The sequence below is a fragment of the Oryctolagus cuniculus genome, chromosome X (assembly GCF_964237555.1).
Source record: "Oryctolagus cuniculus chromosome X, mOryCun1.1, whole genome shotgun sequence".
Lineage (NCBI taxonomy): Eukaryota > Metazoa > Chordata > Mammalia > Lagomorpha > Leporidae > Oryctolagus > Oryctolagus cuniculus.
In genome coordinates, this window is record NC_091453.1 from 47,992,566 (window position 1) to 48,019,925 (window position 27,360).

Sequence of the window (27,360 nt, forward strand, 5' to 3'; positions counted from 1 at the left end):
GTACCAACTAGCCTATATCGCTAGTTTCCTGGAGCCATTTCTTTTCTCTATAACCAACAGAGTGAAAAATTTTGTCTGGGCTGCAGTCTGTTAATTTAATACAAAATGCTACATTCTTCAGCTTCCCTTTCAGATAGAGGTGGCCACATGATATAGTTATGTTGAGTGATATATAAGCAGAAATTGTTCGAGTTGAGGAATCCCCAAAGTCTACTTTAAAAAAGATGATATGAACACTTGTATCATTTTTCTTTATTTTTTTATCTCCCCGAATTACAGCCATCTCTGGCAACCTTATGAGTCTCTGGGAACCTACCTTCTTAAGGATATATGACCAAAGGATGCAAATTTAGGTGGCAAAGTAAAAAGTTAGAAGGTGCCTGAGTTCTGATAATACTGTGTAGCTGACATCCTAGCTCTGGCCTGACTTCCTTTGGATATTCTTATGTTAAGGAAAAGTAATTACTTATCTTGTGTAAACCAATGCTATTTTTATTTTTAGTGATGTGCTGATACTTGGTCCTACCTATTCCACATTTTGGGGAGGGATGGAGTGAAATCTAAGATCCATATACAAGTGCTAAATTGAAAAGCAATGATCTGTCCATTTGAAGATAATGAGTCCTTTTACCCATTATCCCTCAAAGTCTTCTTTTGGTGATCATTGAGAAGACTCGAATATTCAGGTTTGGTGTGGAATATAATTGATTTGCATAAGAAAAGCATATGAATACTTAACACTATGAAGGAAAAAGTTTTTCGATTGATTGACAATTCTTAGAGACTTTTTGGTGTTATGATTGAAAAGGTATGCTATTGTCATCTAGTGATAGAGAGCATGAATGCTATTAAACATCCTCCAACACACAAGATGGCTCTCCCACAAGAAAGAATTATCTTCCATCAAATGTCAGTGCAGAAGCCAGCTGTTGAGAACTCCAGATACAACAAAAAGAAAGGGGCTGTATCTTTCCTTATTGGAGAAAAAGAGTAGACTTCCCTTCTGGGTAGATTCCTCATGTCTCATTTGTCAAAACTGGCTTACAGGGCCATCCTTTTTTTGCATTAAGTAAGCATTTATGTAAGATTTAACATGAAATCATATAAACAAAATTTGTATAAATAAACACAAATCCACATTGAATCATAACACAGATAGCAAAGGACAAAGTAAAAGCAAAAGCTAGTTGACAACTATGTATAATCGAACACATTTATGTCTCGTACATTAGAAAGTCTCTACAAAATAATCATCTTAGACTAACATAAGACCAATCTTCAATGCTACCCTGCAAGATGGATTCCTTTAGCCATTCCTGTTTTCTCCAAAGATCTCCCTTAGCATGGCTGGCATTTGTTGTAGTGATTGCCACCCCTCGAGATGTCTTGCTGTAAGTGTTGTGTTGATCACTGTTATCAGCATATCCTTGTCCACATCTACTGTTCCTATAGATATAGTCAGGTAAACTTATCCATCATAACCACTATAGTTTTGATCACCACCATAGGCACTATTGTAATTTACATATCCTTGATCACAATAGTTACTAAATCCTTGGTTCCAGTTTTGTCCCTGATCTCAGCCAAGACCCCTACTAGCACTTCTTAGTAATTTTTGCTAATTCTGTCACTGCCTTTTTAGGTGGTACAATTTGATTTAGCACTTCCCAGAACCAACATGATGTTACCCGCTTTCTCACAATTTCTTTACAGGCTCTACATCTGTATATGTGATAAAACAAAGTCCTTTTCTTTCATTTGTTTTTGTATCCAGGGAAAGTTCAACATTTTCAGTCTCTCCAAAGGATCCAAAATATTCTTTTTTAGTGATTTATTTATTTGAAAGTCAGAGTTACAAAGATGGTGAGAGAGAGAGAGAGAGAGAGAGAGAGATCTTCCATCTGCTGGATCACTCTCCAAATGACTATGGCAGCCAGGGCTGGGCCATGATGAAACCAGGAGCCAGGGGCTTCATCAGGATCTCCCACATGGATGACAGGGGTCCAAGCACTTGGCACCATCTCCCACTGCTTTCCCAGGTGCATTAGCAGGGAGCTGGATCAGAAGTGGAGCAGCTGGGTCTTGAACTAGCATTCAAATTGGATGCCAGCACTAAGGACAAGCAGCTCGACCTGCTGTGCCAAACTAACAGTCCCCCTAAATATTCTTTTGTTTGCTGTTCAGAAGGATCTAGGCTCAATCTGCCCACAAAAAAATCTTTTAGGGGGTTCTTTCCCTTTAAACTTTGGCCCAAAACTTTATCAACACTAATAGCATCTTTAAAAAAAAAAAAACAAATCCAAATCCTTTTGATCTTCCAGTGACTAGATACGTTTTCATCATACAATATACAACTTACTCGAGACAAGTGTTCAGTCAGATCTTTCTTAATCGTGTCCCAGTTCAAGCCTCCGAAAAACATTTTGCCATCATCCTGCTGATTCTTGCTTGCATTGATCTTGGATTCTCCTGCAAATTCCTGTGTGTTTTGGTACTCGTTCACATGATCCATCTTGGCAGAGTGGTCGACAGCAAGGTGTTGGCATGTGGTGTGGGTAGCTGCAGCAAAGGCAGCAGAGAATTGTATGGAGCTGGATTTAAAATGGAGTCAAAGAAGCCAGGCGCATCCTAAATCCATTTACTAGCAAGGGTAAGAAAACACCATTTTTGACTTAGACAAATCAAGATCTTCCACTGAGCTAATTAAGGCTCTGATAAAAGAGGTGGGCATTGTTAGTGGAGAGACAACTGCCAATCTTGGCTACAATAGGGAAGCTGATATCTGGGAAACACGTGAATTTCCACGTATAGGACTCAGTGTTAATGTATTAAAAGAGTTGCATGAAAAGAGGATGTAGGAAAATGAGTTGTTAAATCAAAGGAATGGCACTTTCACAGGAGAATTCCATACTTCAATCTAAAGGCCAAGGGTATCTGCTAAATCCAATAAAGGAAGGAACCTTCCTTAAGCCCTTCAAATCAGCCCACACATATGTCTATGCCCAGAAAGCTCTGGAGAATAAGAAAGTATGGGGGTCGTGTTCTCTTGACATTAGATCACAGGGTATGATGCTTTATTTTATTTTATTATTTATTTATTTATTTATTTGAAAGAGTTACAGAGAGTTAGAGACAGAGAAAGAAAGGTCTTCCATCTACTGGTTCACTCCCCAAATGGCTGCAATGGCCCAGGGTGAGCTGATCGGAAGCCAGAAAGCTAGAGCTTCCTCCGGGTCTCCCATGTGGGTTCAGAAGCACAAGGACTTGGGCCATCTTCTGCTGCTTTCCCAGGCCATAGCAGAGAGCTGTATCAGAAGTGGAGTAGCAGAGACTCAAACCGGAGCCCATATGGGATGCCGGCACTGCAGGATGAGGCTTTAACCCCTGCACCACAGCACCAGCCCCATTATGATGTTTTCTTGCAACAGTACAGAGAAGGGAACAGGTGCATGACATAATTCCTACATGAAAGAGAAAAGAGATCAATACCAGGGGAGCAGCTGGGCAGTCCAGGCAACGATGGCAGAGAAATGAAATGTCATCGTGATTCAGCTGGAATTTAACCAAGCGGGCAGCCCAGCAGAAAGGAAGCCAAGCAAACTATTTTGTGAGGGCCATTAACTATGTAGGAAACCTGTCATGAACGGCAAGATATAGCCATGAGGAAGAGATCATGGTGGCTAACAGAAGAGACTTTGGAGTCAGGAAGACCTGGGTTCCAATTCAACCTCTCTCTCTGCAAATGTGCAATTTCAACAAAGTACTTAACTCTGAGCCTTTGGTAGAGAGCTCTCTTAGACCCCATTAAGATAAAATATAGAGGAAAAGAGATGGGGATGATTGGGGAGTTCCTCCTTAAAATTTCAGAGCCACATTTCCCAAAGTCAGTATAAAAACTGAAACCATAATTCTACTCCTTAGAGAAATAGCTGTTGAGCAATGGTAACTAGTTGAATCCTAGAAAGACTTAGAGCAAAAAGCAAGTCATTGGGAAACATGTTAGAACTCATAACTCTTCTCTGTGGAAGAATGGCGTTTTGTTCTTACTATATAATTTCCTTCATCATTTTATCCCAAACTACACATTCTCTACACACATGCCCTGTATTTGCATACATGATTCATGACTGTCAGAAATACTCACAAAATAAGGTGGCTTAAATGAGATAAATATTTATCTGTCCTCTGATAGTCTGGACATTATATCCCAGGTCATCCCAGGTATAAGGATTTAGAAAAGACACATTTTTCCACTGTATTCTTTGTCATTTTTTGAAATATGATCTCCATCTTATGGTCCTATCTGGCTTCTCCAGCTCTTGCCATCATATCTACATTCTGGTCACTGGAAATGGAAGGTCATATAGGGGAGGATAGGTAATGAGCAAAAAGTTAGCGTTCTTTACAGATATTGCCCTTGACTTAAACACCCAAATCTTTCTCTCATCGTAGAGAGATGGAAAAAAAACGCAAAATTCCTTCCAGTCACTACATTTGGCTCCAAAGTCTAGGATCTACGGATGATGCTCAGTCTTTTTCATCAGATCAGAAGGTAGTTTCACATAGTCTTGTGACCTATAAACTATGGGATAAGCTATCTACCCCTTTACCCCTAACACCCAATGCGTATTAGTGGAATAGAAACAAGCAGGTGCAAAAATGCTTTCATTTGGAAAAGGGAAAAATAAGAAATACACAAAAGCCCCTACTACAAAACAATTTTGATGTCTCAGTGGGCAGGAGTTGTAAAAAAAAAAATTGTCTGCTATGGCAATGGAAATAAGTTTGTTGTTTAGCTCTGGAGATTCCTGAATCTGTTTCCTGGGAGAAAAACTTTTATATGTTCGTATGTGCACCCTCTGGCTTTTCTATCTGGCTCTTTGGTGTTTCTTATTATCTATAGCCAGTTGTGAAGTGAGCATTGAAGAATATTCTTTCATGCAAATGATTCAGCTTTCATACTCTACCTCTTGTTTTAGTTCTGGAACTCATAGCTGGTTTGGGGATTTAAAATACTATATGTCTGCAAGCCAGGAGAGCAAATTCTTTGGCAATACGATTTACCCAAAAATGTATATCTCCATTCCCTCCTTGCTCTTTGTGCACTTATGGTGACATAAATTGCATCTTAATACCTTGTATGCCCATCAGATTTATAATTATGGCTTTATGCATGTGTATTTTAAATGAGATAGGAAAAAGAATTACATACAAACATGTAGCATATTTTATATTTACCCATAGAGTTACTTTTATCAGTTATCATTCCTCTTCATTCCTGTTTTACAAGTCCTCATGTAAATTTGAGTACTGTCAAGTGTCCTTTCATTTCAGCTTGAAGGACCCACTTAAGTGTTTCTGAGAAGGAAGTTATCACTCCCACTGTGGACAGCAACAGCCTTGATCACTGAGAATGCTAAGGCCAAGTTCAGCTAATGGGATTGCATGGGAGCTAGGCTGTTGCACCCCCACTGGAACTGAAACTGACACACAATACTTGACCAAGTGTCCTTGTACCACTTAAAATGAAGTTCCCTCTCCAGCAAAATCAGTCCATAACGTCTGCAAAATGTTAAAATCCCATCAAATGGGAAACATCAATGCAAAATAATTAAATACATTAAAAAGAAAGGAAATATGTCACCACCAAAGTGTTGCAATAATTTTCTCATTAACTGTTGCTCCCCAAATGGAAATCTAAAAATTACCAAAAAATTTAAAATGACTGTTTTAAGGGAGCTCAACAATCCACAAAAGAACATTAGTAGGCATCTTAATGAATCAGGAAACTAATGTGTATGAGAAAAGCATCAAAATTATAGAAATAATTAAAAAAACAGAACTTCTGGAGCTAAATAAGATGATGAGTGGCCTGCAAAATATAACAGAAGATCAATGGCATAATTGATCAAGTAGAAGAAAGAATCTGTGAACAGAAAGAGAGAACACTTTATAATATTCAGTCAGAAGAGAAAAAAAGAAATCAGAACAAAAAAGAATGAAGAAAGTCAATAGTATTTATGGGTTACCATCAAAAAAACAGAAACATTCACATCGTAAGGGTGAAAGAAGAAATGAGAAAGAAAAGGACCGAGAGCTTACTTAAAAAGAAATAATGCCTTTCTCTCTGTCTCTCCCTCTCACTGTCTGTAATTCTACCTCGCAAATAAAAAAAAAATTTTTTTTTAAATCTTATAAAGGGAGGAGGCGGCGCTGTGGTGCAGTAGGTTAATCCTCCACCTGCGGTGCCGGCATCCCATATGGGCAATGGTTCTAGTCCTGGCTGCTCCACTTCCAATCCAGCTCTGTGCAGTGGCCTGGGAAAGCAGTAGAAGATGGTCCAAGTGCTTGGGCCCCTGCACCCACGTGGGAGACTTGAAAGAAGCTCCTGGCTCCTAGCTTTCAAAGTCCTGAGAAGAAAATAATTACAAAGAATACTTTACACAACAAAGCCATCCATCAGAAATGAGAAAAGAAAAACTGTCCTAGACAGGGAAAAGCTAAGAAAACCATCACTACTAGAGCTGCCTTACCAGAAATGCTAAAGGGGATACTTCCTTATGTTAAAACACAAAAATATAAACTCACTGGTAACATATGTGTATAGTCAAAAAGTAAATGATAAAATGAATTAAAATGCCTCAACTATAATACTTTACTAATTGGTGAAATTGTGAAATTAAAAACATAAAATGAGGGGAAATAAAAGTATAGATTTTATATGTGATGGAAGGGAGGATGTTATCAGCAAGAAACAGCAGTTAAAACTTTAAGATACTATATATAAGCATCTTGATAACTATAAAACAAAAATATATAGTAGATACACAAAAAATAAATAACAAAAAGCACATTATTACATAAAATAATTAAATCACAAAATAGTAGCAAGAGAGGAAGAAAAAAAAATGAAGAATCTTTTTTTAAACTTTTATTTAATGAATATAAATTTCCAAAGTACGACTTATGGATTACAATGGCTTCCCCCCCATACCGTCCCTCCCACCCACAACCCTCCCCTTTCCCACTCCCTCTCCCCTTCCATTCACATCAAGATTCATTTTCGATTATCTTAATATACAGAAGATCAGCTTAGTATACATTAAGTATGGATTTCAACAGTTTGCTCCCACGCAGAAACATAAAGTGAAAAATAATAGATGATTTTTTTAAATGATGATGAAATCAGAGCAGACCTATTGTCATATTTAATCCCAGTGAGAGTCAAGTTGGGAATTGATAATTTCTTTTTTTTTTTTTTACAGAGGATCAGTTTAGTATGCATTAAGTAAAGATTTCAACAGTTTGCACCCCCATAGAAACACAGAGTGAAATATATTGTTTGAGTACTCGTTATAGCATTAAATCTCAATGCACAGCACATTAAGGACAGAGATCCTACATGAGGAGTAAGTGCACAGTGACTCCTGTTGTTGACTTTACCAATTGACACTCCTGTCTATGGCATCAGTAATCTCCCTATGGTCCAGTCATGAGTTTCCAAGGCTATGGAAGCCCTCTGAGTTCTCCGACTCTTATCTTGTTTAGACAAGGTCATAGTCAAAGTGGAGGTTCTCTCCTCCCTTCAGAGAAAGGTACCTCCTTCTTTGATGACCTGTTCTTTCCACTGGGATCTCACTCACAGAGATCTTTTGCCAGAGTGTCTTGGCTTTCCATGCCTGAAATACTCTCATGGGCTTTTCAGCCAGATCCGAATGCCTTTAGGGCTGATTCTGAGGCCAGAGTGCTATTTAGGACATCTGCCATTCTATGAGTCTGCTGAGTATCTCACTTCCCATGTTGGATCACTCTCCCCTTTATTTATTCTATCGGTTAGTGTTAGCAGGTACTAGACTTGTTTATGTGCTCCCTTTGACTCTTAGTCCTTTCATTATGATCAATTGTGAACTGAAATTGATCACTTGGACTAGTGAGATGGCATTGGTACATGCCACCTTGATGGGATTGAATTGGAATCCCCTGGTATGTTTCTAACTCTACCATTTGGGGCAAGTCAGCTTGAGCATGTCCCAAATTATACATCTCTTCCCTCTCTTATTCCCACTCTTATGTTTAACAGGTATCACATTTCAGTTAATTTTCAACACTTAAGAATAACTGTGTATTAATTACAGAATTAAACCAGTCATATTAAGTAGAACAGACAAAAAAACTACTGAGAGGGATAATGTATTAAGTTGTTCATTAACAGTCAGGGCTATGCTGATCAAGTCACCGTTTCCCATAGTGTCCATTTCATGAAGAATCTTTTTTTAACAGTCAGAAAAGAATCCATAAAATGGCTAAAGTAAATCTGCTCCTATTATGCATTGCTGTGAATGTAAATGGATTGAATTTTTCAATCCAGAGTTACAGAGTGGCTGAATGGATTTACAAAAATAATGTAGCTTTACACTACCTACAAGAGACTCACTTTAGCTTTAAAGATGAAAATCAGGGAATATAAAGAGATATTTCATGCAAATGGTAATTGATAGAGAACAGAAGTAGCTGTACTTATATGAGACAAAGGAGACTTTAGATAAAGACAATAGATAAAGAAGAACATTATATGATGATAAAGGGATCAATACATCAAGAGGACATAACAGGCAGGCACCTGGCTCACTAGGGTAATCCTCCGCCTGCGGCGCTGGCACCCCGGGGTTCTGGTCCTGGTTGGGGCACCAGATTCTGTCCCGGTTGCTCCTCTTCTAGTCCAGCTCTCTGCTGTAGCCCGGGAGTGCAGTGGAGGATGGCCCAGGTCCTTGGGCTCTGCACCCAAATGGGAGACCAGGAGGAGGCACCTGGCTCCTGGCTTCAGATCAGCGCAGCCCACCAGCCACAATGTGCCAGCCATAGCGGCCACCTGGGGGGTGAACCAACGGAAAAAGCAACCTTTCTCTCTGTCTCTCTCTCTCATTGTATAACTCTGCCTGTCAAAAAAAAGAGGACATAACAATTATAAATATATATGCACCCAACATCACAGCACCTGAATATCTAAAGCAAAAATTAACAGATACGAAAGGACAGATAGCATTATTACATTATTAAGTGACTCAGTATTCCTCTTTAACAATTGGCAGATAATCCAGACAGAAAATCAACAAGGAAACAGTGGTATTAACCTACACCTTGGACCAAAAAACCAGACGTACATGGAACGTTCCACGCAATAGCTGCAGAACACACATTCATTTAAAGCACACACAGAACATTTCTCCGGGATACATCCTATTTTCATTCTATTTTCAGTCACAAAACAAGTATTAACAAATTCAAGAAGTTTGAAATTATGTCAAGTGTCTTTTCCAACCACAATGTTAAGAAACTAGAAACCAATAACAAGTAAAACTGGAAAATTTACAAATATGTGGTAAACAACACACTCTTCAACAGCCAAAGGGCCAAAGAAGAAATCAAAAGGGAAATAAAAGAACTTAAATGAACAATAGAAATATAACATCCCAAAATTTATGGGTTGCAGTAATAGAAGTTCTAAGCGAAACTTTATAGTTATAAATGTCTATACTAAGAAAAGTAAAATACCATAAGTGAGGAAATCAACTTTATATCTTAAGGAGCTACAAAGAAACAAACTAAGCCAAAAGGCAAAAGTAAGGAAATAATAAAGATCAGAGATGAAATAAATAAAATAAATGCTAGAAAAACAATATAGTCGATCAATAAAGCCAAGAGTTTTGTCAAAAGATATAAAAACTGTAGCTAGACTTAGAGAAAAAGAGGATTCCCATAAATAAAATTATAAATGAAAAAGAAGACATTAAAATTGATAACAGAAATAAAAAGTATCATAAAAGTGGTTATGAATAATTATGCGCCCACAAATTGACTAATCAAGTAGAAACAGGGTAATTGCTAGAAACATACAGAGTGACACAGATAAAGAGATCGTCCATCCACTGTTTCACTCCCAAAATGGCTGCAACAGCCAAGGCTGGTCTGGGTTGAAACCAGGAGCCTGAAACTCCATCTGGGTCTCCCATGTAAGATGCAGGGGTCAAGTACTTGGGACCATTTTCTGCTGCCTTCCCAGGTACATTAGCAGGGGTTTGATCAAAAGCAGAGTAGCCTGAACTTGAGCTGCCACTCTGATATGGGATGCTGGCATAACAGGCAGTGGGTTAATCCACTATGCCTCAATGCTGGTCCCCCAGTTTCTAAAATGGCAAAAGGACCGTCATAGACATTTCTCCAAAGGAGACATACAAATGACCACTTTGTATGAAAAGATGTTCAACTTCACTAATCATCAGAGAGCTTTCACTTTGCTTATGGCCTTGTTGAAATACTGACAGATTTTGTGGATTCAAAAGGTTTCCATAGCCCAGGCAGCTCCTGTCAAGAGCCTCGGGTGATAGGAGAGGGAATAGGTGGTGGGACGGTTTGGGGGTGGGAGGGCGGGTATGGGGGTAAGAACCGCTATAATCCAAAAGCTGTACCTATGAAATGTATATTTATTAAATAAAAGCTTCCTATGGAAAAAAAAGAAATAATAAAAAAGAGCCTCAGGTGATCACTGATGTCATACATGAGAGTGATAATTGTTAAATTAACAAGAGTCACTGTGCACTATCTCCCCATGCAGGACCTCTGTCCTTAAAGAGCTGGATTATGAGACTTATAGTAAAACTTGTTCTCAAAGAATTACATCATTCTAGTGTATTAAGTGGAGGATATTCTTATGTCACACAAATTATAGTTATGTCTAAGTGCTAGCAAAAGATGTACCATTCTTGGGTTCCTCTTTAAAGGTAATTAAGTTTCAAAAAATAAATAAAAGCGAAATTACCACCGAGATGTAACAACTTCAAACAGCCCTTGTCTGGACTGTTGAGGAACAGCTTTTGTTCTTGGTTTTCTTTTATCTTTGTTTATTTTGGATTTTGGGTTTTTTGTTTGTTTTGATTTTTTTTTTCTCTTTTTTTTCCCTCATACAAAGTGCTGTACTCTTTACCTAGAACAGAGTTAATCTTCTGTGTATAAAGTTAAATGAAAATAGACCTTAGTAATAAACGAAACTGGAAAAAAGAGAAAGAAGAGGAAGTTGGGTAGGAGTGTGGGTGCAAGGGTGGGTATGGTGGGAAGGATTACTGTGTTCCTAAAGTTGTATCTATGAAAAGTATGCAAATAAAAATTTTTTAAAAATTAAAATTACAATGATATCGATATCACTTCAAACTCTTTATGATTGTTTTCAAAAGGACATGACAAGTATTAGTGAGGGTGTGGAGGAAAGGGAAACATTCCTTGTACACTCTTGGTAGGGATATACATTGTTACAGCCACTATGCCCAGAAGTGCAGGAGTCCCTTAAAATAATTAAAAATAGAACTGTCATATAATCCAATAATCTGTCTTCAGGATATATACCTGAAAGAAACAAACAAAAAAACAATATATTGCATAGATAGCTGTGCTCATGTTTATTGCCACATTACTTACAGTATTCAAGACAGGAAAACAATCCAAATATTCCCATAGACAAAGAGATTGTTATCTATACATACACACGAACTTGGAAAAGTTAATGAAATTTTTTAAAATTAAAATATATATACAGTTTTTCATAAAAGGCATTTTCCATGAACTTGGTGAAGAACATGTGTGGGGGGAGGGTGTGTATGTGCATGTAAAACATATAATGAATTATTCTCCATCCCTACAAAAGAAGGAAATCCCATCATTTGCAACATGTATGATCCTTGAGTAAATTATGCTGAGTTAAATAAGCCAGAGAGATAAATATTGTATGATCTCACTTTTATGTGGAATCTAAAAAGTTTGAACACATAGAAACAGAGTAGAATGATGTTTGTCCCAGGGTATAGGGATTTGGGGGAAATTGAGATGTTGATCTAAGGGTGCAAAAACTTGTAGCTGTAAGATGCATGAGACTGGGGACCTAATGTACAACATGGTGAATGCTAATAATAAAGTATTATACACTTGAAATTCACTAATGAAATACATATTAAATATTCTCACCATATAAAATGCAAGTATATGAAGTGAGAGATATAAGGCTGTTTCAAAATATTCTTTTTTTTCCTAGCTTTGTTTTTTTTTAAACTTTTATTTAATGAATATAAATTTCCAAAGTACGACTTATGGATTACAATGGCTTCCCCCCCATACCGTCCCTCCCACCCACAACCCTCCCCTTTCCCACTCCCTCTCCCCTTCCATTCACATCAAGATTCATTTTCAATTATCTAAATATACAGAAGATCAGCTTAGTATACATTAAGTATGGATTTCAACAGTTTGCTCCCACACAGAAACATAAAGTGAAAAATAATAGATGATTTTTTTAAATGATGATGAAATCAGAGCAGACCTATTGTCATGTTTAATCCCAGTGAGAGTCAAGTTGGGAATTGATAATTTTTTTTTTTTACAGAGGATCAGTTTAGTATGCATTAAGTAAGGATTTCAACAGTTTGCACCCCCATAGAAACACAAAGTGAAATATATTGTTTGAGTACTCGTTATAGCATTAAATCTCAATGCACAGCACATTAAGGACAGAGATCCTACATGAGGAGTAAGTGCACAGTGACTCCTGTTGTTGACTTTACCAATTGACACTCCTGTCTATGGCATCAGTAATCTCCCTATGGTCCAGTCATGAGTTTCCAAGGCTATGGAAGCCCTCTGAGTTCTCCGACTCTTATCTTGTTTAGACAAGGTCATATGAAGTGAGAGATATAAGGCTGTTTCAAAATATTCTTAAAAATACATGTTGTCATACACATAATACCTAGGAAATCTTTACCTGTATGATCCCAACAATAGATGCTCATTGATTCTCAAGGTAGCACATCCATGTTTATCATGAAAGTAGTAAGATTTTATCTTTGTCCACCAGATAAACTTATCCTTTTTTTCCATTAACTTTGTAAAATTATTTATTTTGAGGGGCAGAAAGACCAAGAATGTTCCCATCCACTGGTTCATCCTCAAATGCTTGAACAGCCAAGAGGGTGATGCCATGGTCTTGGGCTGGGGAACTCAATCCAGGTCTCCCACATGGGTGGCAGAAACACAACCACTTGAGCCATCACTGCTGCCTCCCAGGTTCTGCATTAGCATGAAGCAGGAGCCAAGAATTGAGCCCAGGTATTCTGGTGTGGGAGTCAGGCATTCTAACTAGTGGCTTTAACATTAGGACAAATATCCATCTTCCCAGGAACTTTTTGAAGTATCCCTCTTTGTTAGTTTGATTGTGCTAATTATTTCACAATATATACATATATCAAATCATCCCCTGGCATACCTGGGTTCGGCTGGTTACCACTGACTGACTGGAACATATTAAGAAAAAAGATTTATTTATTTATTTGAAAAGCAGAGAGAGAGAGAGAGAGAGGGATCTTCCATCCTCTGGCTCACTCTCCAAATGACCACAACAGGTTTCCCACATAGGTGGCAGGAGACCAAGTACTTGGGCCATCATCCTCTGCTTTCCCAGGCACACTAGCAGGGAGCTAGATTAGAAATGGAGCTGCCAGAACTCAAACTGATACTCAGATAAGGTGCTGGCCATCAGAGGCGGTGGCTTCACCCACTGCACCACAATGCCAGGCCGCTGCTGCTGTCTCCTCCACTTCATCCTCCTTCTTCTTCATCTTTTTACTGGAAAATCTTAAAAGGAAATTCTTGAGAGAGGCTTAGCATCAATGTGTTTATTTCTTAATTAGGCTGTCTCTTCAAAGACATCATTTATAACTAGATTAAGTTTATCCCATTTTCAAAAGATTTTGGCAAGCAGCAACTAACACACATACCAATGTGAGATTTTTTGGCTAATACCACTGAAGTTATAGGCTCTGTTTGCATGTGATCCGGCATATATTGCTAGCAATATTGTTAATAAATGTTTTACCATGGCATGTAGGGCTACGAACATTCTAGCCTGTACCATTTGCATTTCCTCTGCATACCATTCATATGTTAATTCTTATAGTAGTTTAAAGTCCGGTACAAATTCTGTACCAGTTATGAGATATAATGTGATTTATAAGAGACCCAAAAATGCAATGAATTACAAAACAGAAACTTATTTTTCACATAAAATTCAGATAAGTGATCTAAGGGTAGTGCAAACACCTGATAGTGCTGAAAACTTGATATATGGACACTTTAAGACCTGAGATGGCTGTGTATACTTTTATCACCCTTAAAAATGCCTAGGTATTCATATAATGGTTCTGATGCTGGCTCTAGCTTCTATCTTCACTCTTGCATTTCAGCCACCAAGACAGAAAAAAAGAAAGGAGGAAAGATATTTCATTTCCCTTTCAGAAAATCAATTGGTCACCCAAACTCCTTTGGCTCAGCCTATTGACCATGATGTAGACCTGGGTATATATCCAGCTGAGAAAAAGGCTGTGAAATTTGTTTTTCACATGGAGAAATTGTGTGCCCTGCCAAAATTTCGGTGTTCTACTTAAAGGGGAAAGGGAAGAATTAATATTGGAGGCTAACTGGCAGCCTGTACACTCTCCAAGAAGTATCAATATTTTGTGCTGTTTTATATGTCAAAGAAGTCTATATCCTTGGGACAAAAGAGAAATTACCTACAGAGAGCCCAAACTAGGTCATTACAAAAGAAACATGAGTTGACATTCCCCTTAATTCCCTCACCCAGAATGTTCCTCCTACATTCTACAGTACTTGGAAGGACTGAGGGTTGGTTATATAGCTGAGGACCATAAGCTCCTCCCCATTTCCACAGGGCAAGACCCAGCAGACAGCCTGGAGCAACTCCTGAGGAGGAGTTCAAGGACAAGGAAATATTTGATTTTGAGGCATGACCCCAAAGAGTAAATTAGAGAACCTAAGGAGATGGGCTGTGATCTTCCCACTCTAGCCTGTCCAATAGAGTAGTGTCATTTTAAAGACACAAATTAGAACATTTTTATGCCCTGACTTAAACCTGCCATGGCTCTTAATTGCCTATAAGGTAAATACCAAGCTTCTTAACATAGAATACAAAATTTTCCATCATCTGATCTCCACCACTTCCCCTAACACAGTGTTCCCCAAACAGTTTGATATTTCCAGCTTCTACGCCTTTGTTTGTTACTTCTTATGTTCTCTATTAGTTAGAGTTTTTTGGTCATAAGTGATAAAAGTAAGCTACAACATATTCTAGGCACAGTAGCCAAAGTGATCCATTTAACATAAAAATCAGATCAGGACATTTCTGTGATGAAAACTCTCTAATGGATCTCCATTTTACTCAGAAGAAAGGCCAAGTGACTTACAATGATTTTTAAAGGCCAATATTATCTTGTCCCTAGCCTGATTTCTCCCCTTTTCCATAGCCACACTGGTCTCCTTGTTGTTTCTCCAACACATCAGACATGCTGCTGCCTTAAGCCTTTTGCAGCACAAACTGTTCCAGCTTCCTGGAAGGCACTTCCTCCAGAAAACTACATATTTTCCTCTCTTCTCTCCTCTTAAGACTTTGCTCAAATGCCATTTACTTAGTGAAATCAAACCTGAACACCTAATTTAAATTGCAACCTGAGCTTCGCTCAGAACTGCTGATGTTCATTACTTGCTGTACATTTTTCATTTGCACCTAACACTTTGTAGCATACATGAGTGATTGACTAATCAGTTGATTATTTTTATTTAGTTTTAAGCTGCTCTATGCACTACAATGCAAGCTCTATAAGAGGAGCAATATTTTCCTATTTTGTTCATTGGAACATATTGAGCTCTCACAATGGTGACTGACACATACCAAATAATCAATAACTGTTGAATTTCTGATTCTATGTAACCTAAACAAAAATGGGAGTTACTTAATGTTATTGGGTAATGAACAAAAATTATGGAACAATTGAAGTCCACTTTACTATCATGAATCATTGATAATTCGCTTATATCATTTATTCAAAATTTTATTTTTCAAAATCCAAAGCATATGAACATAGTTGGCCTCCCATGGGTAATTTGCACATTCCTTAACTAGTAGAAGTCAGACCATGTTTATTGAGAATTCCACCAAATTGTGCCATTGAATTAATTTACTATCTCCCCCAAAAGTGAAATTAGGTATCCTCACTAGAAAATAGGGGAATGTCTTCTGTACAGAAAATACAATAAATGGCCAATCTTCACTGCTTGAAGAAGCTTTCTGCATCTTTTCATTATAGTGAATTTCTATTCATCTTTCAAGTTTCTGTCTCCTCTTCATCCAGCTCCACCAACTTTTGGTAGATGATATAGCTCATATTTAATTAGAAAAATAGAAATAATCATATGGATTGTTCACTCATCTTCCAGAATTACATAAATCTTCTTCATCTTGGAACTGTCTTTTCCTTTCTCCTTCCCCTACATCCACAACTGATAAAGTATCCATCATCTTAAAATTCTATCCTTTCATAATTCCTATTGGATTCCATATCCTCCCACCTCACTAAAGACTCCACATCTTTAGTCATTCTTTCCTTTGCCTGCATCATCAACCTTTCCCTTCCTACTTGATCATAAATAATTCCTATCAAAATAGTAATATTTGGTGTCTCCCATCCTAAAAGCAAAGTCAAAAAAATCTCCTTTATATTAAAACACTCTAGCTCCAAGTCATGACCAACTTCTTGACAGAGTTATTCACCCCTGCACAAATCACATTTCTACAATTATCATCTACTGAAACTGCTATTAAAAGTGTCAAGGCTTTTGAGTTGTTAAATCCAGTGGATATTCCACTATCTTCATCTGACTTAATTTTTCAGCAGCATTTGGAACATGTGACAATTCTCCCAGCTTCCTCCTTGGAAGCTGTCTCTTCGCTTGTCTTCTATAACATTCCTCTTATAGCATCACTCTGATCGTTCTTTCCAAATCTTTTTTAAATTTCTCCATCTATCCCATCAATCTCCCAGGACTTGGCTTCCTCATTATCTTCACTTTTTACATTCATCTACAGGAATAATTGTTCACCACAATGATGGTAAATGTCATCTATTGGCACACAACTCCTATATTGAAATCCCTAGCTGTCTTAATCTATTTCTTGTTGCTATAACAGAATACTTGAGACTGGGAAATTTATAAAGGAAAGACGTTTATTTTGTCTCACAGTTATGGAGGCTGGGGTGTCCAAGAAGACAGCACACACATATTCTTAATTTGGGACATGCTCAATCGGACTTGCCCCAAATGGTGGAGTTAGAAACGTGCCAGGGGATTCCAACAAAATCCCATCAAGGTGGCATGTACCAATGCCATCTCACTAGTCCAAGTGATCAATTTCAGTTCACAATTGATCACACTGATAGGTCTAAGAGTCAAAGGGATCACACAAACAAGACTAGTGTCTGCTAATACTAACTGATAGAATCAAAAAGGGAGAGAACGATCCAACATGGGAAGCAGGATACACAGCAGCCTCATAGAATGGCAGATGTCCTAAATAGCACTCTGGCCTCAGAATCAGCCCTTAAGGCATTCAGATCTGGCTGAAGAGCCCATGATAGTATTTTAGGCATGGAAAGCCAAGACACTCTGGGGTAAAAAAAAAGACCTAAATGAAAGATCTCTGCGAGTGAGATCCCAGTAGAAAAAATGGGGCCATCAAAGAAGGAGGTACCTTTCTCTGAAGGGAGGAGAGAACTTCCACTTTGACTATGACCCTGTCGGAATAAGATCGAAGTCAGCGAACTCAAAAGGCTTCCATAGTCTTGGCAACTCATGACTAGAGCCCAGGGAGATTACTGACGCCATAAACATGAATGTCAAATTGTTAAGTCAACAACAGGAGTCACTGTGTACTTACTTCTCATGTGGGATCTGTCCTTAATGTGTTGTTCAATGTGAAGTAATGCTATAACTAGTACTCAAACAGTATTTTACACTTTGTGTTTCTGTGTGGGTGCAAACTGATGAAATCTTTACTTAATATATACTAAATTGATCATCTGTATATAAAGATAATTGAAAATGAATCTTGATGTGAATGGAATGGGAGAGGGAGTGGGAGATGGGAGGGGTGCGAGTGGGAGGGAAATTATGGGGAGGGAGCCATTGTAATCTATAAACTGTACTTTGGAAATTTTTATTTACTAAATAAAAGTTAAAAAAATTCCATATCTCTCACCATATACAAAAATAACTCAAGATGCATCAAAACTGAAATTTAAGACCTGAGAATATGAAGTTGCTGAAAGAAAACAAAAGGGAAACATTCCAATGCATTGGTGTAGGGGACAACTTCTTGGAAAAGACCCCCAAAGAACAGACAATAAAAGCAAAACTAAATAAATGAGAGTATATCAAACTCAGAAGCTTTTGAGTAGCAAAAGAAACAATCAATAGAGTGAAGAGACATCCAACAGAATGGGTAAATATTTGAAAGTCATTTATCTGTATACACCTTGTATATCCCATTTGAAGTTGGGCTGTCAGAATCACTAAAAAGAAAAAAAAAGTGACCTCAATGTCAGATCTTTATCTCTCAAAAAAATCATGGTGTCTCAAATATCAGAATTAGGAGAGACTGTATAAATCAATTATTTCATTGGTTCTCAACCCTGACTTAACATTAGAGTCTCCTGGGGGTGGGGGTAGTTAACGTTCACAATAAATGCCAGTCCCCTTGGCTATACTACCAGAAATTCATATTAATTGGTCAGGGTAGGGCTGAGGTGTAAGTCTTTTAAAAATCTCCCCAGGAAATTCTATTTATATCTATGTTGCTAATATCATTTCTCACATATTTAATGGCTATTTGAAGTACTTATAGTTTCCATGTTCGTGCCCCTTTGCCAATTGTGGTAAGTGAAATTCTAAAATGACTCCCAAGATTCTCAAACCCAGGTATACACACCCTCCCATAGGGTGTAAGCAAAACCTATGTTTATAAGGTGAGACTGTAAATCGCTTGAGTAAGTTGTGTTTTTTTCCCCAAATAAACCTTTTATTTAAGGAACACAAACTTCATGCTTTTCACAAGTACAGCTCTAGGAATACAGTGATTCTTCTCACCATACCCACCCTCCCACCCACTCTCCCCCACCCCTCCTCCTCCCTCTGCCATCCCCCAGTCCTATTCTCCACTAAGATCCATTTTTGATTAACTTTATTCACAGAAGACCAACTCTGTATTAAGTAAAGAGTTCAACAATTTGCACAAATACAGCAACAACAAAACTGTTCCTCAACAGTGGAGACAAGGGCTGTTCAGTCATTGCATCTTGAAGTCAATTTCACCCTCTCTTTTTGTAGAAACTTTAAAGAATGATACATCTTTTGCAAGCACTTAGACATAATTATAATACATGTTTTAAGGCAAACAAGGCAGGATTGTGTTGTGTTATACAAGACTTTGACATAACATACTTAAGTGGAATTCTGTTGCTGGTTTTGAAGAAAGGAGCTGTCATGTTGTGAAAGGACCACGTAGCTAGAACCTGAGTGTGGTTTCTGCTAGCAGAGAGATGGCGGGGAGGGGAGAGAGGAAGATCCCTCCTCCCTCTCCAGTTGACATTCAGCAAGAAAATGGAAACTCAGTCCTACAACCACAAGAGAATGAATTCTCGCAATAACCTCCAATGAATTTTGAAGAAGACCTTGAGCTCCAGTGCAAATGACATTCTAGAACTTCAAAAGCTAAGCTGTTAAGAAGCCTTGTTGCTTCTATCTTGTTCACTTGCAATACCCTTTTTTAGGGCTTTTCATTAAAACCCAGCCTTCATGATGTAAAAAGCCTAAGCCACAGTGATAAGTTTATGTATAGGCATTCCTGGTGACAGCTCCAGCTGCTCTAGCATCAACTGCCAGTCATATGAATGACCCAACTAGGACATTCCTGTCCCATTGGGCTCCCAGATGCCTGACATTCAGCCCATAGAAAGTGTTAGAAAGAGAGATACTCAGATGAGCCCGCAAGATTACAAGACATGATTAAAAAAAAAAAGAGTGAGTTTGTTGCCATTAGATTTCATGATTTGTTCAGAAACAGCTATCAGAAACAGAAATTGGCACTTGCAGTAGCTTTTAAACCAATGTAGATGTATGCTCACTGAATTTGTTATGTAGCAATAGAAAACTAGTACAATATATTGTTATATTGAATCCTCATATTAGCCATATGGAATAAGCACTATTTTACCTCTATTTTACAAATAATGAAAAGGAACTATTAAATAATCTGTCCAAGATTACACTGCTAACAAATGACTGAGTCATAATCAACACTCCGGTAGTTTGACTCCAAAATTCATATTCCTAATCAATATGTTATCTGAAGTTTATGAATATAAATTCAAAGAGTCTAAATAATATATTAACAACGTAAATAGAATAGCATAGCTAAAGAATAATACAACAAAAACCAAGTGGGTTTATCTCAACAATGCAAGAAAGGCACATGAAAAAGCCTATTTTTAACAAATCAAAGAACAAAATATCATATGGTTTTCTCAACAGATGTGGAAGAAGTGATTGGTAAGAATCTCACATCCATTATTTCATGGCCTAAAAAAAATTGACAAGCTAGCATTATAAAGGAACAACCTTTTATTTAAAAACATTCTTCACAAAACTTTCAGAGCATATGAAAAATAATGTTAAAATAATAAAAATATTTTTATTAAAGCCAGGATAGACTATCTAAACACATCTGCAACACAGACAAATCTGAGTGGTGAAATATTGGGAACATATCCACTAATGCCAAGAAGAGTAGCAAGATGCCCTCTATCATCACTTCTACCCAAAATTATTCTACAGGTTCTAAGTGATGAAATAACACAAAGAAACACAACAATAAATATAGAAATAAAGAAGAAAGGCATGTTCTAAAGTGAACAACTAATTATTAGGTCAAGAAAAGAAATCCACAACATATAAGCTTTAATTGCTTTCTTACAAATCATTAATTACCAATTAAGCATGTAAGAATAACATCATTTATGATCACAGTAACATAATAAAATAATTAGAAATAAACATAACAAGAATATGCATGACCCTTAAGGAGGAAACAATAAAATGCTACTGATAGACATATAAGATGACTTTAACAAAGGGAGAGGGATGTATGATATTCATAAGTGTGAAATTAAATATTTCAAAGTTATTTTATATTTCAACTAAATCTAACTTTTTATTGTCATAAGCTATTTTTAGGTCTACTTTTTCTGCAAATTTTTAAACTTGATATTTGTGCAATTTTTTATAATTTTCAGAGGGTGCTGGAAATCATATTTAGCCCCTGCTTAAAGGGTAAAATTTCAATATTCAGTTATTAAATTATATTTAATAATTATGTAGTTCAAAAATCTTGTATCCTTAATTACATTTACCCACTTGACCTTTCAAAAGCTGATTTATATAAAAATTTTACACTACAGTTTCATTTCTGGAAGTTTACTGTTACAGAATTTTTGTTTCATATATTGAAATACATTATGAATTATCACATAAACATCCTGAATGGTTAGACCTTTATCTATCAGTAGGAGAGTTGTTAAATAGCTTTTACATTATACAGTAAAATACTATGCAATGGATGAAAATAAAGGACAAAGGAAGTATATATGTACTGCTAAGGGAGCTGTATATAATTATAAAACATAAGATGCAAAATGATACATAAACTAAGTTAATATTTTGAGGAAAATTACATTTGAGTATGTAGGTGAATATGGAGAATATCTCTGAATGGATACATAGAATCTGTTAATAGTCCTTGCTTCATGAAAGGGAAACTAGATGGCTAAGGACAGAGGAAAAAAGCAGAATTACTTTTAACTATAATTTTATGCTACTTGATTTCTTTTACTCTGTTTATTGTTTGACTGTTCAAAAAGCATAATAAATCTAAACAGCAAAAAGCGTTTATAAATCAGTAAGAAAAACAAAAAGAACCCAAGTAGAAAAAAGCATTGGCAAAGGAAATGAATCTGTAATGCACAAAAGAGAAAACTGTGTTTAACAAATAAATAGGAAAATACTTAACCTCATTTGTGGTTAAAAAGATACAAATTAATACAATAAGTTTCCATTTCTCACCCGTTAGATAGGCAATTACTACAAAGATTATCATTTTAAGTGTCGGCGAGAATGTGGGCAAATGGAAACCTTCAGACAGTTCTAGTGGAGATGTGGATTTCTGTAACCAGTTTAGAAATCAACTTAATTGTAACTAAAAAAATTCAATCTGAGGCCAGTATTGTGATATAACAGGATAAACCACCACCTTCAATACTGGTATCCCATATGGGCTCCAGGTCGAGTTCCAGCCGCTCCAATTCATTTCCTTGTAAACGTGACTGGGAAAGTAGTGGAAGATGTCCCAAGTGCTTGGGCCCCTACAATCACATGTGGGACCCAGATGAAGCTCTATCTCTATCTCTCTCTCTCTCTCTCTCTGTAACTCTGCCTTTCAAATAAATAAAATAATTTTTTCAAAAAAAATTAAGTCTACATTCCCTAGGATTTAGCAGTTTCAATTCATTATTTCTCCACAAGAATTTTGTACAAAAGGACACAAATAAAAACATGTTTATTGCAGTAATAAATTGTAATAGAGAAAATTTATAAACAAAAGTTTATAGATGTTGTATATGGATATGATAGACTATGGTATGTAACTGGTAGAAAAATAAATTCATTGTATGTTCAAAACACATATAACTAGTTAACATAGAAATTATAAAAATTAACAGATCTCAATAATACAATAGTAAATGAAATCATCTGTGTATATGTTTAAATTGCACACAAGATATTACTCTATATTTTCAGAGGTCATAGCTGTTACTATACCTAAAAGTAAAAACAAAATAGGAAAGCATACATACAAATTTATTGTCAGAGCTGATTGTGGGGAGGAAAATTGTGAATAGGAATGAGGCACAGAGAAAGAGAACTTTAACTCTGATAATGTACTTTAAGTACATTTTCACTGAAAGACTTGAAGGAAATATAATGAACTATTGCCAATCCCACATGATTGATGAGAGCTGTTTGCTATATTCTTCATGCACTTTTCAAATTTTCCCATAAAGTTAACTTTCCAAAAAGTACAAAATATGTATTTCTATATAACACAATAAAGAATTGAACTAAGGTTGATCTAAGTCAAAGTGCATTCTTTATGTTTTCTTGCTCCCTGTGACAGGTACTAATAGAAAGTCTAATCCTTCCAAGAGTACGTGATAGCCAAAGGACATAGAGAACAGCAATAGGTGGTTATTCAAATGATCAGTTGATTCCAAGGACTAGCAGTTAGACAAGGAAGAGCTACTGGACATATAGAATACAGTGATGACGAGACCAAGAATAACATTTGTCTAGAGATCGAGGCAACATCTTGGAGGTCTGTCAATAGGCAGAGGGAAATCATGGTGAGAGAGGATGTGGGGATCAGAGAACCTATTAACAAGTGGGCTGGGATCTGAAGAGCTGGGCTCTCAATATCTATGACCCTTTGCAAATGGCAGTGAAACCATTTCACATTTCAGAACTTTGAGTTAGTCACTAAAAATAAAGTGAATGTCTGCTCACATCTGCCAACAATTAGAAGAGCTATTGGCCCTGACTCCAGTTTTGTCTCTGATGGGAAAAGATGTTGGCAGGGACCCTAAAACACTGATTTCTTGAGCAGCTGCAGACCATCATGCTAAGTCCTCAAAGAATTTAGTGCTCAGAGGACAGATAGACACTCCTCACCAACACACACTTTTTATTCCATGGCAGGGATCTATATCCAATGTCCTCTGTTGCTTTCTACCCCAGCATCAGGCTGGATAAGGTTGGGGTTTCATGTACCAGCGACCAGGAGAAGAGAGCTGCACAGTGGCTTCTCTCACAGGAGGTCTTCAGAGTTTGTGGCGCTCTGAATCTTACTGCTTAGCCAATGGTGCCCCTGAAAAATTAAGTCTAAGGAAAGATCTCTGGTCAGTTCACATGCCCTTGATTTCCTGACTCCAGTTACCCTCTTTTTGTGTCCTAGATGACTCCATTTTGCTACTGTCTCTTTGCTGAAATAGGGAAGGGTTGGGGGAGTCTGAGATTCCTCTTAGGGCTTAGAGAATGCCCCCTGTTATTCTTTCTATAATGTGGAGTTTCTATAGGAAAGGAAACAGTCTTCTCCCTTGGGGTATTTGAGTATATTTTGGGTTATGGTTTACTTTGTTCTTCAATACAATCACATGAGACAGGGGAACAAATATTTCCAGAGCATCTACATTATGTCAAAAACTTCAGAAATATAGCATTCTGGGAATTAGCTGAGAATATTCCAGATAGGCATGAAACAAAAATATATAAAACCATAGCAGCAATGGACATCTCATTCCTCCCAAGGAAACAACAACAGAACAGAGCCAAGGCAATGAGCAAGCTTCAGTACAAGCCCAATAGGCATCGGGATCTAAATGAGCCCCCCAGAGAAAACCATCACATGAATGGGGAAAGGAGTACTCCATCAGCCAGTGATCATTGTCAGAGTCAACTTAAGTTCAGTTTTCTTTCCACAGGAAAGAACTGGATTCATCCTAGTACAGAAGAGGGCTAAAAGGAGCTGAGCCAAGGTTTTGGCCACCAGCTGACTAATAAAACTTCTCTAGATCCAGGGAGTTGGCTAAGTATGTAGGGGCTTAAGAAACTGAACAGTATATACCTGGTTAGCCAGGGTGTAATAAGACAGTTCAGACACAAAATCAACATGCATCAGCAGATATTAATTAGAAAATATTACAAAAAAGAAGGATAATAATATCAACCAAAACTACAAAATATCAAGGAAAAAGCCTAATAATATCTGTGTAAGACTAATATGGAACAAAACCCTATAAAACATTACTTAAGGATATTTTTAAAAATCTAAATGGAGAGATATGCCATTGACATTGACAGAATGACTCAGTATTAAAGAGATGACCGTTCTTTCCAAATTGCTCTATAAAATCAAAGGAGCCTCAATAAAATCTAAAATGTTTGACTTAAATAGAAATTAACAAGCTCATTTTTTAATTTACTTGGAAGAGAAAATGCACAAATATAGCCAAGATATTTTTGGAAATGAAAATAACAAAGGAAGATTTGCCCTAGCAGATACCAAAACATGCTGTGAAGCTATAATTATCGAAATTGTATGATTGGCACAAGAATAGAAAAAGCAATGGATAAAATGGAAGCCAGGAACAGACTATAGATATAGATATGGCAATATATGTACACAGATATGAATATAGTTACAGATATGAACTGATATATGACCAAAGTAATATTTCATATTATGCAGAAAGGATGGTTGGATTTAATACCTAGATTGGAAACAATTGGTTATCTTCTTGAATAAAGATACAGTTAGATTCCCTATCTGACAATATTTACAAATGTGACTTCTATATTAATTAAAGAATTTAATGTAACACCTAATTACTAATGATTTTTATAAGCAAATAGTTATAATTCAGATTATGAAAGCTCTTATACACAACATAAAAGTAAAAGCATAAAGGAAAATATTTAAGAATTTGACATCAAAAAGTTAATTTTTACAACAAAAAACAACATAAGTAAGATAAAATAACTAATAGGCTCAGAAGCAATGTTTTTAAATAATTTATAACTGGACTAGGAAACCAAAACCAAAAAGAAAAAGAGAAACAATCCAACTGGAAAAAGGACAAATAAGATAAGCAATTCAGAGAATAGAGAATCCAAATGGCCAATAAACATAAAATGATGCTCAAATGTCACTTATAATCAGAGAACTTCTAATTTAATAAAAATGAGACATTTGGGGGCAGGTGTTGGCCCCAGTGGTTAAGACACCACTTGATACGCCTGCATCCCATATGGGAGTGCTTGGGTTCAAGTTCTAACTCTGCTGCCCATTCCAGCTTCCTTATAATGCACACCCTCAGAGACGGTAGTTATGGATCAAGAGATAGAGTCCTTGTCATCCACATGAGAAAAATGACTTGAGTTCCAAGCTCCTGACTTCTGCCTGCCTGGCCCAGCCCTGACTGTTGCAGGTATTTGGAGGGTGAGACAGTGGATGGAAGATCTTACTCTGCCTCTTTGCTTCTTTGCCTTTAGATAAACAAATAACTAAAATTTTATTTCATTTTATTTTAGAGATTTTATTTTATTTATTTGAAAGACAGTTACAGAGAGAGGTAGAGACAGAGAGAGAGGTCTCCCATCTGCTGGTTCACACCCCAGATGGCTGCAATGGCCAGAGCTGCGCCGATCCAAAGCCAGGAGCCAGCAGCTTCCTCCAGGTCTCCCACGTGGGTGCAGGGGCCCAAGGACTTGGCCATCCTCTACTGCTTTCCCAGGCCATTGCAGAGAGCTGAATCGGAAGAGGACCAGGCTGGATTCAAACGGGTGCCCATATGGGATGCCAGCGCTTCAGGCCAGGGCTTTAACCTGCTGTACGACAACGCCGGCCCCAAAATAAGTAAAATTTTAAATGAGACATTTTTACACAACAAAATGGCAAAAATTTTAAATTCTGAAAATAACAATTTTTAATTGATTCATTTTATTTTTTATAAATTTGAAAAGCATATAAAGAGAGAGAGAGAGAGAGAGAGATCTGCTGGTTCATTCCCCAAATGCCCACATCAAACAGGGATGGGCCAGACTGAAGCCAAGAATCAGCAACTCAATCATGGTCCCCCATGTGGGTGGCAGGGACCCAAACAGCAGTAATCGCCTACTGTTGCCCAGGGTGTGCATTACGAGGAAGCTAGATGTGGGCATTGTAATTGGAGGCTTAATCTGCTATGCCACAATGCATGCCTCCAATAATACCAATATTGACAAAGTTGTGGAAATAAACTCACTCATACACTATTATTTTTAATTTGCATTAATAGAGAATAAATTTCATGTATTCCATAGACACAATTCTTTTTTTAATTATAAGGTTTATTTATTTATTTATTTATTTTTTAACTTTTATTTAATGAATATAAATTTCCAAAGTACGACTTATGGATTACAATGGCTTCCCCCCATACCGTCCCTCTCACCCACAACCCTCCCCTTTCCCACTCCCTCTCCCCTTCCATTCACATCAAGATTCATTTTCGATTATCTTAATATACAGAATATCAGCTTAGTATACATTAAGTAAGGATTTCAACAGTTTGCTCCCACACAGAAACATAAAGTGAAAAATAATAGATGATTTTTTTAAATGATGATGAAATCAGATCAGACCTATTTATTTATTTTTTGACAAGTAGAGTTATAGACAGTGAGAGAGAGAGACAGAAAGAAAGGTCTTCCTTCTGTTGGTTCACTCCCCCAAATGGCAGCTATGGCCAGAGCTACGCCGATCCGAAG

The 27,360-nt window shown here is 37.1% G+C and overlaps 1 pseudogene; it reads right to left on the reverse strand.

Moving 5' to 3' along the window:
* Positions 1-1,250: 1,250 nt before the first annotated feature.
* LOC127484804 (heterogeneous nuclear ribonucleoprotein D-like pseudogene) lies at positions 1,251-2,599 on the reverse strand (annotated as a pseudogene).
* Positions 2,600-27,360: the final 24,761 nt, after the last annotated feature.